The sequence below is a fragment of the Alosa alosa genome, chromosome 21, assembly GCF_017589495.1.
Source record: "Alosa alosa isolate M-15738 ecotype Scorff River chromosome 21, AALO_Geno_1.1, whole genome shotgun sequence".
NCBI lineage: Eukaryota > Metazoa > Chordata > Actinopteri > Clupeiformes > Clupeidae > Alosa > Alosa alosa.
Genome location: NC_063209.1, coordinates 6,119,413 through 6,133,153, shown reverse-complemented (window position 1 = coordinate 6,133,153; position 13,741 = coordinate 6,119,413). Strand labels below are relative to the sequence as shown.

The window sequence follows — 13,741 nt, the reverse complement described above, 5'->3', positions numbered from 1 at the left end:
TCTATGATTCTAGTAAAAAATATAATTTCCCATTCTAGAAATAACTTTGTCACATCCAACATGGAAATATACAGTAGGATGTGATGCAATAGAATACTGACCAAAGATTAAAAACAGCATGAAAAAATAGATTGATAGATCAAAACACATGCAGTTGTAATCACACCATTATACTATGATAGGATTTCTAGGTCAGGGATGAACGATTCTACAACACAAGAGTGTATAACTTGTTGCATTTTGTGCCTGTTGTGTGTGTTTGTGTGTGTGTGAGAGAGAGAGAGAGAGAGAGAGAGAGAGAGAGAGACATGCAAAGAGAGAACAAGGGACAAGGTGGAGACTATGATTAAGTGTCAGTGAAACATCGATGACAAATACAGTATGGGTTTCTCTTCCCAACTCTGAAGACACTGAACAGTAATGACACCGCATAAGAGCTCTACAGAACACAAACAATCCCAAGCCAAGGTGCGGCAATCTGACTTCAGCCTCCTCTTACAGTCTTTTTTATCAGTGGATGTTCACTCGTCTAAAAAGGCTTACCCTGGCGCTCCTATCGCCTGCCTCCCCATTTTAGCCATGTTCAGTTTCCCCTCTCTCGCCTCTTCCTTTTCTCACTTCTTTTATCTTCTCTCGCACTCTCTCCAGTCCTCGGCTACCGCCGCGCGCCGCGCTGTCTCTGCCCTGATATTTTACTCTTCAGTCCTGAGGTGAACTGCCCACAGCCATTATGTCTTTAAACACCTGGGCTCTTGCTCATCTTAACAGATGGTTTTTCTCTGTAGTGTGTCCAGAGGGCTGAGGAGACTGCGGCCGAATGTTGGACCGCCCCCTATTGTTCGACAGGTTCTGCCATTTACAATCATTCAAATTCATTATGTTTCATATCAATGTTTTGCCGTGTTTTACGTCAGCCATGTTATTAAATATGAAGTTATATTTACTTCATATTTAAATATGAAGTAAATATTTACTTCATATTGAAGTCTTATGTCAGCCATGGTTATTAAATATGAAGTTATATTTACATTGTTCTCTCTATTTATTTGATTAATATGGAAACCCCCTCACAACTCACACCTCTATCCTAACTATGCATTCAAATGACCAAATACACCCCACGCTGTGATACCAGATTTCCTCTCTCACTGCCAGAAACCTGGGACTTTCCATTTACGACTCCATTTATGTCTCTCCTTCACCCAAGCCACTGTGACACTGACCCACAACCACCGATTCATCATGGCGTACGTCTTGGGGAGGGTCATGGTGCTATTTTCGTAATGACCTGAATATTGAGGTAAGGCTGCATCAGTAACAATGATAAGTCCTGCGACAAATCCAGGGAATGCCGAGAAGACATAACATTATCTCCAAAACTACAAGGTATGAGGACTCTAACATATTCTAAGTATTTTGGAAGAATTCTTTAAAAATGACATGTACTGTCATGGTGCTCTGTAACAGCTATGTTTCCATGCTGGTAAGGAATGTTGCAAAGATGGAAACTAATTCAGAGCTGAAAATTCTACACATCACTGTAATCTGAAAAGGCCATGGCTAGTGACAGATGGTGCCAGACAAGGTAAATTTAGCCACGAGTACAGCAGCTACAGTAACAATATCACAAAGGTCATCGGTGTAGTGTCACAGAATGTGAAACATATACTTGATCATTGGTAGTTTTATGTTATGTTTTTGTTATAGAGGTGTACCGGTACACAAAAATCATGGTTTGGTGTGTACCTTGGTTTTGAAATCATGGTTTGGTTAATTTTCGGTTATAGCCTAAAATTCACTGACAATATTGTTGATGCGCAACGGGAATAGTATTTTGAAAGGTGTCAAATATTATTTAAAGTTAATTGACTAAACTGACATATGGTCCGTAACTTAATATGTTTGTGTGGGCACTTGAATTTGAAACATGGTCAGCACGCAAAAAAGCCTACTGTTGATTACTGTAAAAGACTGCATTCAGTACATGTAGTACACATTTGTATTTAACCTAAACGTCTTTTTATTTTACTGACACATTCACAAACAGTCATTGTAATAGACATTAAAGTCATTGTAATGATTAACTCAATTTTCTGTGAATGCATTTTTTTTTGCAGAAAATATATTTCGTGAAATGGAAACATCAATATGGCTTTACTAGTCTGTTTGAAGTTTTGGTTGATTCCTGTCTAAGTGATCATGACATGTGTTATAGCTTATGTTATTATGTTCTGATGAGATGAGATGGGAAGAGGCAGATTCTATTAATAAGCCAATATTACTTCAAAAGCTAGTTTCATAGTAAGCATTTCATGGCCCATTCTTTAGCAGTTGCTAGTACAGTGGAGTAAATGATAACAGTAATGTCTAAGATTTAACATCTAACATTATTTGCCTTTAAGATGGACTACTTTAAACTTTTGCCAAGGCTGTTGTAATTCTAAAGCCTCGTGTTTGCAGGCCACATGACTACATTAATTATGGTCTGGGTGCCTTTCAAAGGGATTCATTTCAGTTAAGGGTCTCACTAATGAGTATAGAACAAAATCATACTGAATATTTGAATGAGCACATCTCTCATAGCATAAAGCAGGCTTGAGAGATTTACATTTTAAGTTACACCAGGTAAATCAAATCGGCTTCTAAATCAAACTTAAAGAATCCAGCAGGGAGAGGAGCAATTAACCCTTTCCACTTGATGTCCATTCCACATTTTTTGCTCATGTTTTCACTACAGTAATTCTTGTGTATTAGCTGCATTGTGTATAATCCGCAGGACAGTGTTTTATGCAAGTAAAATAAAAAATGTATAAACCGCGGCTAATAGTTGGGAAATGACGGTATATCCACACAGGGTGATTGCCCGTATCCAAAAGAAAAATTCCTAACATTTTCCAGACCTTTTGCAACATGATAATTTGTTCTTTAAGGATGTTTTTTGTACTTTTGTTTTTTGACCTTCATTATTTTCTCAATGTCAGCTTTTTTGTGTATGTATTACTTTGACTAAAACTTCCAGATTCCCCCCAAATTTCCATAATTTACCAGGTCTGGGAAAAAGCATTTCATAATTCCATACTTCTCAAGACCTGCACAAACAGCCTGCACACAAACCTTAATAAATTCACACTGTAGCACTGTAGTCTAAATGAAATAGGATGTAAAAGATTCAGTTTTTGACTCCAGATGATTGTCCTTAACAATCATAATAAAAACTTGAGCATCCGATCTGAATATCGATCGCTGTCTGATTAAAGTGCAAATAACAATCCACTGTTATATTAGTTAAATGAATGGATTATATTGTGAAATCCTTTATCTCAATGATTCAGACCAGACTGTACGGAGAGATTAAAAGTTTGATCAGAAAATATAAGACAAGTATGATCTAATATTAAATGAAGCACAGACCGTTCCGAAGGTAGTGCAGCAGTAGAGTTGTAAAACACTCAGACATATTTCTTACTATCAACACACCAACACAACCCTGGAGGTAGAACCAAGTGAGACAAAATCGTCAATGTTCAAATGAGCTGTTTTTTGGCTGATGAAGAATTGTGTTTATTTTGGCTAACGTTCCTTACCTTTGTCTGAAACAAAAACCCAAACAAGCCTGAAAGTTTACAGACTTTGTGGAGTAAAAAAAATCAAATGTCCTCAGTTTCCATCCTTTCATTTCCTTTCTGTTAAAATGTGAAGATTAATATCTAATTAATTTCCTGGAACCTGCACTTTACGCTTAAAGTTCCCATTTAAATCGCCAGATAATGTCATTTGGGAATATTTTAATTGTTGAGTGTGGTTCATTTAGGGAGGAATATGGGCACAGATGGCCTGTAAGCTTGATGAAGGAGTATCAGTACCTTCAAAGGGTAATGTGAAGCTCTGCCAACCTGGTCTAAAAATGGAGCTAAAAATAGACATCAGTTGCAGATAAATGTTACTACCAATACAATACAATCCTGACTTTGATAGACCCAGTGATTATTTATAAACTACACCATAAAACGCCTGAGTGTTTCCACCTCCAGAAACCTTCCCATAGGGCCGAGATGAGTCATAAATGGTGCAGTTTATTTATGGGCTCCAAACACTAAGCAATTTATATCATCAAATATTTTTCAGCCATTCATTTAACTGTGCTAAGTTAGAGATATATTTCCGTAGAAATGGGTTGCCTTTGCAAGGGCTACAGAATCTGGATTAAGTCCAAGCCCAGACAAGATTCTCCTCCTCCTATCTCTTCCCAATCTGTAGCATCAGTACCAGTAGCTTACAGCATTTTTCTAGATCCCTGTCCTGAGTCAAATCCTGGTAATGGCTTAAAAGATATCTTCAGGTGCAAAACACATAAAAGAAGCTTGCCGCTGAAAAGCGTGATAGGCTGCGTCAAAGCTGAAAGCTTTATTCACGCCGACATCACTCCAAAGACTAAACTGCCGGAGGAGATGCAAAACTATTTAAAGGGCTGAGTGCATGATGCTCACGCACCTGAGATATCACACAGCATAAGCCATGCTGCCATGCTCTGAATTGGTGAAACTCAAGCCTGCTTGAATTCATATATTCTTTCACGTTCAGCTGTGGATGATGGCTTTAAAGACAATTATTTGTGTTGTGTTGTCGGTTCGGTTGCAGAATTCAGTCAGGTTGTGGTGGTTTGCATAATATGGTGTGTGTGTGTGTGTGTGTGTCTGTGTGTCCATGCTTTCAGAAGGTGGAGGTGGTTTGCATAGTTTGCGTGTGTATGTGTGTGTGTGTGTGTGTGTGTGTGCGTGTGTTTGTGTGTGTGTATGTGTGTGTGTGTGTGTGTCCATGCTTTCAGGAGCTGCCCAGTATGAGAGTTCATTAATCTGCTGCATTACCGCAGTCATTTTTATTTCCCTGTGCGCTATCTGAGATTTAAAATATTTAAATCTGCAATCTGTCTGTGTAACGAGGTTACCGTGACACTGTGGCATTCCATCTATCCCTCCATTCCACATGGCATGTGTGTGTCACAACATCTTGGCCTGCCTCTTTTGTGCTCATGTCTGACGAGACTCTGTGGCTTTCGCCTGTTAATTTTTTAACACTACCAGGGGTCTTTACCGCTCGACTCTTGAGTGAATAAAGTCTGATGGCTGGGGAGAGAACGCAAATACAGTGTAAGGCGAGTCAGTTTTTAATTGTCTCCCTTGTGCCATCTACGCGCTTTAATTCAGTGGGATCACTACAAACTTTCTACTTACAGTAAACCGGAACATGCACTGCTGGTGCATAAAACACAGATATGCGAGAACACACACACACACACACACACACACACACACACACACACACACACACACACACACACACACATTCACAAGCTGCAGACATTGGCAGATATGCACACCCACACACATGAAGAGATAAGGAGCGAAAATAAAGAAATAGAAAAAGGCAGTAAGCATTTCAGACATCCCATAATGACTTCTCTATCTTCGTAATAAGTGTGAAATGTCCTACTATTTCCTCTTTCTCTGCAGCAACTCTCCTGGTGTGTGAACAATATGTGCAGTCTCTAAAGACCCCTTTCAAAAAGTAAATTAATGGGTAGAACGAATAACATGAATAGGATTAAGCTTTTGATGATTGTGACCCACATATAGGTTGATGGAAGGCACTCAAATGCGCCCCATTTACAGGGTTCCATGTCATGTCTTCATACCGCAAGCTTTCACTAAGCTTCTTAAAAGCCTGCCCCTTAGGATCTCTGATAGCCCCTGGGTTCAGTCACTAGGCCTTATCCTTGCTAATTTATCCAGTAACTATCCTCCTGTAGAGGGGAATGCCCTTCTTCACTGAAATGATGGGTAATTAATAGAATAACCTTCAATAAAAAGATCTGCTCCAACTAATAATACACTTTTTAAAGTTTAAACCATGAAACTTAATATCACAAACTGCTCATTTAATATGATACTGTAAAATTCTGGGTACTTGTCTGATTTATTTTACAGTAGTAATCTAGTAATCTATAGTAGTAATCTAGTAATCTATAGTAGTAATTTGGTAATCTATAGTTGTAATCTAGTAATCTGTAGAAGTAATCTGGTCATCTAAAGTAGTAATCTGGTCATCTATAGTAGTCTGCATTATTTTATAGATTAAACACAAGCCCACGATGCATCCTAATGTGTGCTGCTGTCCATTTTGCAAGAGAATGCAAGTGGCTCTCTACGCCAGGGAACAGGTCACTGTATTGCTCACAGGCAGTGCAAATGTCCAGTGACGGAAAAGCACTTGTACAATACTCGTGCTCTGGTGGAGGACACTGGCCTACGTGTTGCTGAGTGATGAATGAATGTTATGAGCAGAGGTGAGATTGCAGGTTATGCTGTACCAGACACTCATTTTTCAAGTTAGCTTCCAGGTTATTTCTGTTATACACACAATATACTTCACCCAGGAAGAAACATGCAAGTCTGGATGCTGAGGGAGGAACGTACAACTTTAGCTGTCCCATGTAAAGGTGAGTATTACTGTAGATGTGGGTTTCCCAGTGAAGGTGAACTAATGTTGTGTAATGTACCTTATAGCTGCATGCACCATACAACCTAAAATCCCCTGCCTTGGTCTTCCCCTCTCCTGCATGCACAGTGATGCATTTTTAAAAATACATCCATCTTTGGTAAGCAAAGTACAATCCAAAATAGCAGTGGGGCTGCCACTGTACAACATGCTCTGTCCTTGATTTAAGCTCCTGTCTTCTCTGCAGAGGTATGAACTTCACACAGAATAACAATCAGTGTAAATACACCAGAGAACTCCTCTGCAGAAACGTGATTTTCAGGACACTATATCATTTATATTCACCCGTATTTCCAGTCAGCTACAGGCACGAGATTTAAAAAAAAAAGAAATAAAAAGAAAAAAAGAATGAACCCGATTTCCAAACGCAGCCCTGCTCCGAACGCATAGGACACTCATTTGAAACAGAATGCCATTAGCTAGCTAGACAGGCCGTCTCATTTGCGGCGGTGGCAGGACAGTCCTCCTACTCCCCATCATCCAGATATAATTGTCATTTGATCTCAAATGGCTGCACCTCGGCTGAACTGCATATGCATCAGTCAATGACCATTAGCCATATGGGCATGACTCTGGCGTGACTCTGCTCCTGGGCCTTCACTTTTTAAATGAAACCAGTATTGACGTTTAGGGGATATGTTTTACAATACTACTAATGCGTTCCATCTGGACCCGACGAGCAGAGATGTGTCCTTTAGTCATTACTCAACTGTGCAATATCCATTGCCATAGATGACAGGATTACAGACACACTCCCTTGGCATTCAGTGAAGTACACTGATTTGACTTAAGTTGGAAAGATTTGAGCCTTTTTTGCCTTGTCAGCTCTGAGAGACACTGACCACAATTAATAAGACAGAGTACAATATCCTAAGCATTTGGGATTGGCATCATTTACATTTTAAGTGGCAACATCTTATAGATCCCCGTAATGATTCCATCCTAGCTCTCTGCAAACACATGTGCATATGAGCGAGTGATTATTGAAAATGGCCTTCGATTTCTTTCTTCCCCTGTACAAGGCTTGAATCTTGCTCTTATTCCCATGCATAAATCCTATGAAAATGCTATTTCTCCTGTTACAGAATACAAAAACATCTTATTTTGGCCATAGAAATGTAAATGTGAGTTTAAATAAGAGCAAAGCGGAAAAGAGTTGCCTTTCACTAGCAAACACAAAATAAAAGATAATGATATCCTCCTTTGGGATGGAATATATAGGGGGTCAGGGACAATGACTGCCTTGTCCTTTTGGGAAGTGAAAAGCTTAGGGGGGACTTAACGTTGAGTATAAGAGATCTTTTGAGACAAGGTCGGGGAAATGCTGTCAAGGGAAATTTAAATTCCATTCCTGTTACTTTCTCGTGGCATCACACATGCCATGCGAGGGTTATAAAGCAGACATATAGTCCTACCCTCAACATGTTATACTTCCCATCTCCGATATCTCTGGGCTTCCCAATCCATAGCATCCTTACCTCAAGCACAAATCATGCGGCTCATCAACTGTAAACCCATTTACTTATTTACCAACTTAGAAGAATGGCTAAAGCTGCTTTGATCTTTAGTACAAGATCTTTGGCATGCACACATTCAATTTTATCCATGTTAAGTCAGGCCTTAGCCTTGTTGACCTTTTCAATTGACAGTAAGTCTTAGGGGACCACAGGAGGCAATGTTAAGAGACAGACAATGAGCAGCAGCCTTGACCATGTACTTTTGTATTAACTGCACTGATCTAATCACATTTATAGACATTCTTCCTTTGGTAACTGTCTTCCTTGTATGTGCAGAAGTATCTGTCTTTCTGTCTGTCTGTGTGTGCATTCTACAGTACATGCATAAAAATACATCTTCTGAGAGAAGAGCTCTAAAGTGACAAGCTCAGTGATAGCGCCTTCAAGTTAAGAGGGATTAATATACAACTTTTCATTTGATATGTGAAGGATAAAAGCACAGAGTGTGAGAAAGAGAGACAGACAGTGAGAGAGAGAGTGAGAGAGAGATGTGTGTGTGTGTCTGTCTGTGTGTGTGTGTGTGAGAGAGAGAGAGAGAGAGAGAGAGAGAGAGAGAGAGAGAGAGAGCAAGAAAAAGACAAAGAAATGCTTTCAGATAAAGTTCTTTGACAGGGAAAAGACACTACAATCCAGGATACTTCAGTACAAGGGAAAGCACCTGCTTCTCATCTCTCACATGGTAAACTACAGTGACGTCCCAACATGCTCCAAGTGCAAACGCCTTATGAGTGTGGTTGCAGACCAGCAATTTAATTAACCTCCAAGGACAAGACAGATACCTGTAATTAAAATACGTCAGATTTTTTTTGGATTTCCACACAGCCTAACGAATACCTAGTTTTCACCAATTTCACACCTTATTTGAGACACCAACACGTAATTTGTCGGACATTTCGAGCTTAAATGGAAAGGCTACTTCAAAATGGCCCTGAGCATTAAGATGGCATGTGTCCAATGTTGCTTTGTGGTAGAGGTCAGTAAAGGTGGGGGTGGTGGCAAACAAGCAAGTTTGACCTCACCAGAAGAGGACATCCTTCATGTCCACTTGTATGGTTGCAGAATTTGCAGGAAATCAATACGCACATGACACTGAATAAAAGGTATTACTTACAACAATCCAAAACCACACACCCAAACAAACCATAAACACACACACACACATTAGACCAAGAGAGAATATCAAATGACACACTTATTTGTTCTCGGTAAACATCTCATACAAACACTGCAATGGATGACATTTATTACCATTTCCACAGAGATTGAAATTACAAAACCTATTTGCCACCTGAAAGAATCAGTTCTGGGATGCTATTTAGGCCTGTCTTCAACATTAGACCCTGTAAGAGCAAAAGAATATCGTTGACAGGCTAGATCTGTTTTTAGATACATAATTATACAAATGACTGTATTCTAAATGAGCCTTGTGATTCACCTGTTGTAAAGGTCTCTCCAACATATACTCTGAACTATAACAACACCTTTGTTAAAATCTAACTGGTTGTGTAAGACAGGCCTAGGCTACATTTCACCAGCAAACAATTTGGACTATAAAAAACAACGAATTTGAACTCTGACAGTTCACTCAATGGACATTGACGAAAGTATTCAAATGTGAATTAAACACAGAAATATTTAAATTTGCTCTAGTGTGCATCATATGAGTAGGCCACCTTAAAAGAAAATAACAAGAGTTGTAGTATGTGAGTAGGGATTGGATTTAAAGCAGCAGGGGACGTGGAGAAGACCTGTTTACGAGGCCAGAATACGAATAAAGACAGGGGAAAAGAGGGGATTCAGTGGCAGCACCGTGCATAATCCTTCACAAGATGCTAAATGCCACGCCATATAAATGTGTTCATTGAATTAACAAGAAAAGGTGGCTTGAATGGCAATCTATTAAAAAGACCAAATTTAGCAACCCAAATCAACAGTGACTCAAATCACAAACTTCCAGGGCTATACTGCTCATAAAAATGAAATGTCTAGCCAACATCTGTAAACAATATTTTTACGATACAGCTCTATGCGAATGATTCCATCGCAGGGGATTGACTAAATAAGTCCTGAGAAACATCGACTGTGACACTGTGAATTCCTTTTACCAATAGCTTTCACTTAATGGCAAACAACTGCTTATTCTCAAAATCACCACGACAACTTTGTGGCTTGCATTTCTTACTCTTCTCTCATCTCTTGGTCTTTCTGGGTGACAATGTAGCTGTTTGTTAATAAAGACAGCTGCGCCTCTTGAAATGAACGCAACAATATGGGACTGACATCGGGATAAAAACAGTGCAGCCTTTATCAAATATTTTGCTTTAAGGCTCTTCCTCTTAACTTAGCCTAATTGTGGTTCATGAATGTATGCTCAAATTCTTGCTATTTTCCCACAGCCTAGCACTGCATTGAAATTTGCCAGTTTAAGGTTCCTTCAGAAGTCTAATATCGGGGCAGTATATAACACCGATGCAGCAAGTCGATTTTGAAGTGCAGCCTATGTCACATGATTTGATCATTTTGATCATGTTCATAATAGTCGTGCAAAGAACCAGAACTGTAGGACTTTGAGAGAAGTGTAGTATTTGGAAAACATATGCAGGCTGGTCGGTATTGCACTTCAGAAAATATTAGTAATGATTTTGACAACCAGACTGGTATAACGACATAATTACAAAGCCTGTGATTTATTCTGTTCCAAAAACACTAGGCTACACAAAACAGATCACCGTATTTAATGGCAGAGAGGACAAACACAGTCTAATCTCATCGTTAAAACGACACGCGAGTTTCAAGAGTAGGCTACAACCTAGTCTGATACCGGTTGCAATACAAATCCACAGTTCAAAGTCAAATACACATAACCGAAAACGTGTTGAAACGGACAACGATGGAAAATGTAAGGTGGGCCTGTGTAATCCAATTAAGTAACAAGTGCTGTCTCCCTCTTTGTAGCGAGGTATAATTTCTCCAATTCAACTGGAATATACTGTAGTTTAGCCGGCACATGGTTGAAATGGAGCGCATCATGCGACCCTGCCATTTAACTTTGAGCAGAAGGATTTAGTTGTCTCTAAGCTGCTCGCACATTTATGGCAAAACAACAAGATGCTCAGGCAACAAGCAGTCATTTAACCGTTATTAAAATTAAAATAGCTTCGCTATCAATTCATTTTCTGCTGACGCTATCAGGGTAGAAATGGTTTTCATTTGATGCGTAACACAATAATGCACTGCAGATAGCCAGATAAATCTCTAACGCATACTGAGTTAACTCTTATCACCACCGAGCCGACATACTGACCATTACACTCCAGAACATGTAGCTTACATCTTTCGAAAGACCACTAAAATATGTCTCACCTGTTTTGCCGAACTATCAAATCCATTACTGGTATTTTGTTTCAGTAGAAGTCTTTTTACTAGTTGTAATCCTAAGCATTTCTCTCAGATTTCATTTTATGCTACTGTGGGTGGAATTCACTTGGTCGGTTGCAGCGGAAACGATGTTTCATTATTGACACTCCGTTCAGATTTTCAGCGTTGTTCTCCTATGGAGTACTACCGTCCCCAATGCCTTGCCTGCTCGTGAGGTCTCAACACGAGCTGTCGGGTGCGCGCCGCGCGGACACTGCTGGTACTCGGGAGCGCCAGCGCCAACAGAGGCGCGGGTTACTAGGTAACCACAGGCACATCGAATCTTCTTTTACAGGGAGCGAGCAACTTTGGGGCCTCTGTGCTTGAGACTTCTCTCTATCAATTATTAGCCTCTGAGTGGTAACTAATTATTTCAGTGTATTTCTGTACATTGTCATGATGCAATATCATTACAGTGCAATGAAATATTTACATTGGGCCTAAATTACGAAAAAAAGATACACACAAAACATGTACCTTATTAGTAGCCTAATGGTCATGCAGGGGCTGTGCCAGATTCATTAGTAGTACATATGCCCTGAATTATAGCCTAGTCTATGACTGTGAAAATAATGGACAAGTGCTACACTAAAAGGCATGGCAAGCAATGGTTCCTGTTCTGTTTGTATTTACATATTTATTGTTTGTGTAGTCTATGAGGGGTCCACCAGAATGCTAATTACATAGTTGGCTCATGCAGATGGGTGGACTGCTCTATGGCACTACCCCTGTGGCATGTGATTGGCTGGAGAGAGTCTTTGCTTATGCCTGTGTAGAATCACAGAGACGGACGCCTGCCTGTGCAGAGCGCCACAGAAAGCTTAGATTGAAGTCATTTGGATCTGAATGGCTGCTATGGGGCTGCCAGGATAAAACAGTAATTTGATCATTGAATGAGAGTGTCCCAGAGTGCCCTGTATGTAAACAGCTTCCCCGAAGGGAGTTCAAGACTGACAATTCTCTGTGTGTGCTCTTTGATGGACTAAGAGGTGGTGTTGCAGTCTTTAACAGCAACAGTTTTAAATGACTGAATTGTAATTATATGTAATTATAGACTCTCCTACAGTAGTCCTAGCATGCCCAGTTTCACGTGGTGAACTCCACATCCATTCATTTATACTGTAAAATATACAGTATAGATTATTAAATATAAAATATAAGATACAATATTTTATTAGAATACATTTGCCTCCCTTCAAGGTTTGATTTTCCCTCAATGTTTTTATTGAAAGACTAAGGTAAATCGCAGTCGTGTACATATTAAGAGTCCAGGCGCCTCCAGACTTCAATGCCCACAGGATGTTGAGATATTTTTGTGCCGTCATTTGTGGGTTTAAGGAGGCTGAGGATGGTATTCATCAGTTTCTTTTGTCCTGGATGAACGCCCCTGATTGTTGTTTTTTGTACCACAGTTCCTCCCCCATTACATATAATCTATTTAGTTTGTGTGCTTGATGCATTTGGCAGACACAATCAAGCTCCAGAGCTGTAGTTTGAAGACTAAGATGTCTGTGTGTGTGCAAGAGAGTGAGAGAGTGAGAGAGAGAGAGAGAGAGAGAGAGCACAATATTGGACTGCCTTTCTCTTCCCCATTCGTACACACAGACTGGGATGGGATTGAATAGGGTGCATCGCAGTATGCTTCACGTGGGTTCGCATGGGCATTAAACATAAGAGGACTCCCCGGGCCCCTCCCCCCTCCATCATAAGAAGGAGAATTAGAGCACTCCATCCCCCTGTGCTTGCCTTGACTTCTTCCCCTGGTCTCTGACTGTGTTTAATGACAGCTGGGGATTCAACACGGCCCAACCCCTTTAAAGAGTGAGCTAATTAGCAGGTTTCCTCCTGTCAGTGGTGGCACCAGATGGGTTCCCAGAATGCAATACGCCAATGTCAGTGAGCAGGGCATCACAGGTGGAACTGGAGATGAAATCAGTGCACTGGGCTGCCTACCTTCCACTAAACAGTTCCTCTGTTCCCCCTGAGCAGACCTCGTAAGCTATCTTCCATATCTCTATGCATGTGTACAAAAGTGTGTTACTAATGCGTCAATTTTTAACAAATTACTATTTGTTTGGCTCATCTGACATGATTAGCACATCTTGCTGGGATGGCGAATAGTATGCCAAACAGCTCTGTTACTGGTCTCAGTCTCTCAGCGAGCTTCAGATGTAATGTTGCTAATTAACAATTTGATCAAAAGGCTGCTTACTGAACCAATGACCACATTTTCTTTTTTTTAAATCACTGAG

The 13,741-nt window shown here is 40.1% G+C and overlaps 1 protein-coding gene across 2 annotated transcripts in view; it reads right to left on the bottom strand.

Moving 5' to 3' along the window:
• The window catches only part of nlgn3a (neuroligin 3a), a 111,627-nt gene extending 99,972 nt beyond the window's left edge, over window positions 1–11,655 (bottom strand). For both annotated transcript variants that reach the window (XM_048231228.1, XM_048231229.1), the window contains exon 1: window positions 11,436–11,655. The gene's annotated coding sequence lies outside the window, so the exon portion shown is untranslated. The remainder of the gene's footprint in view (window positions 1–11,435) is intronic.
• Between the last annotated feature and the right edge of the window lie 2,086 nt (window positions 11,656–13,741).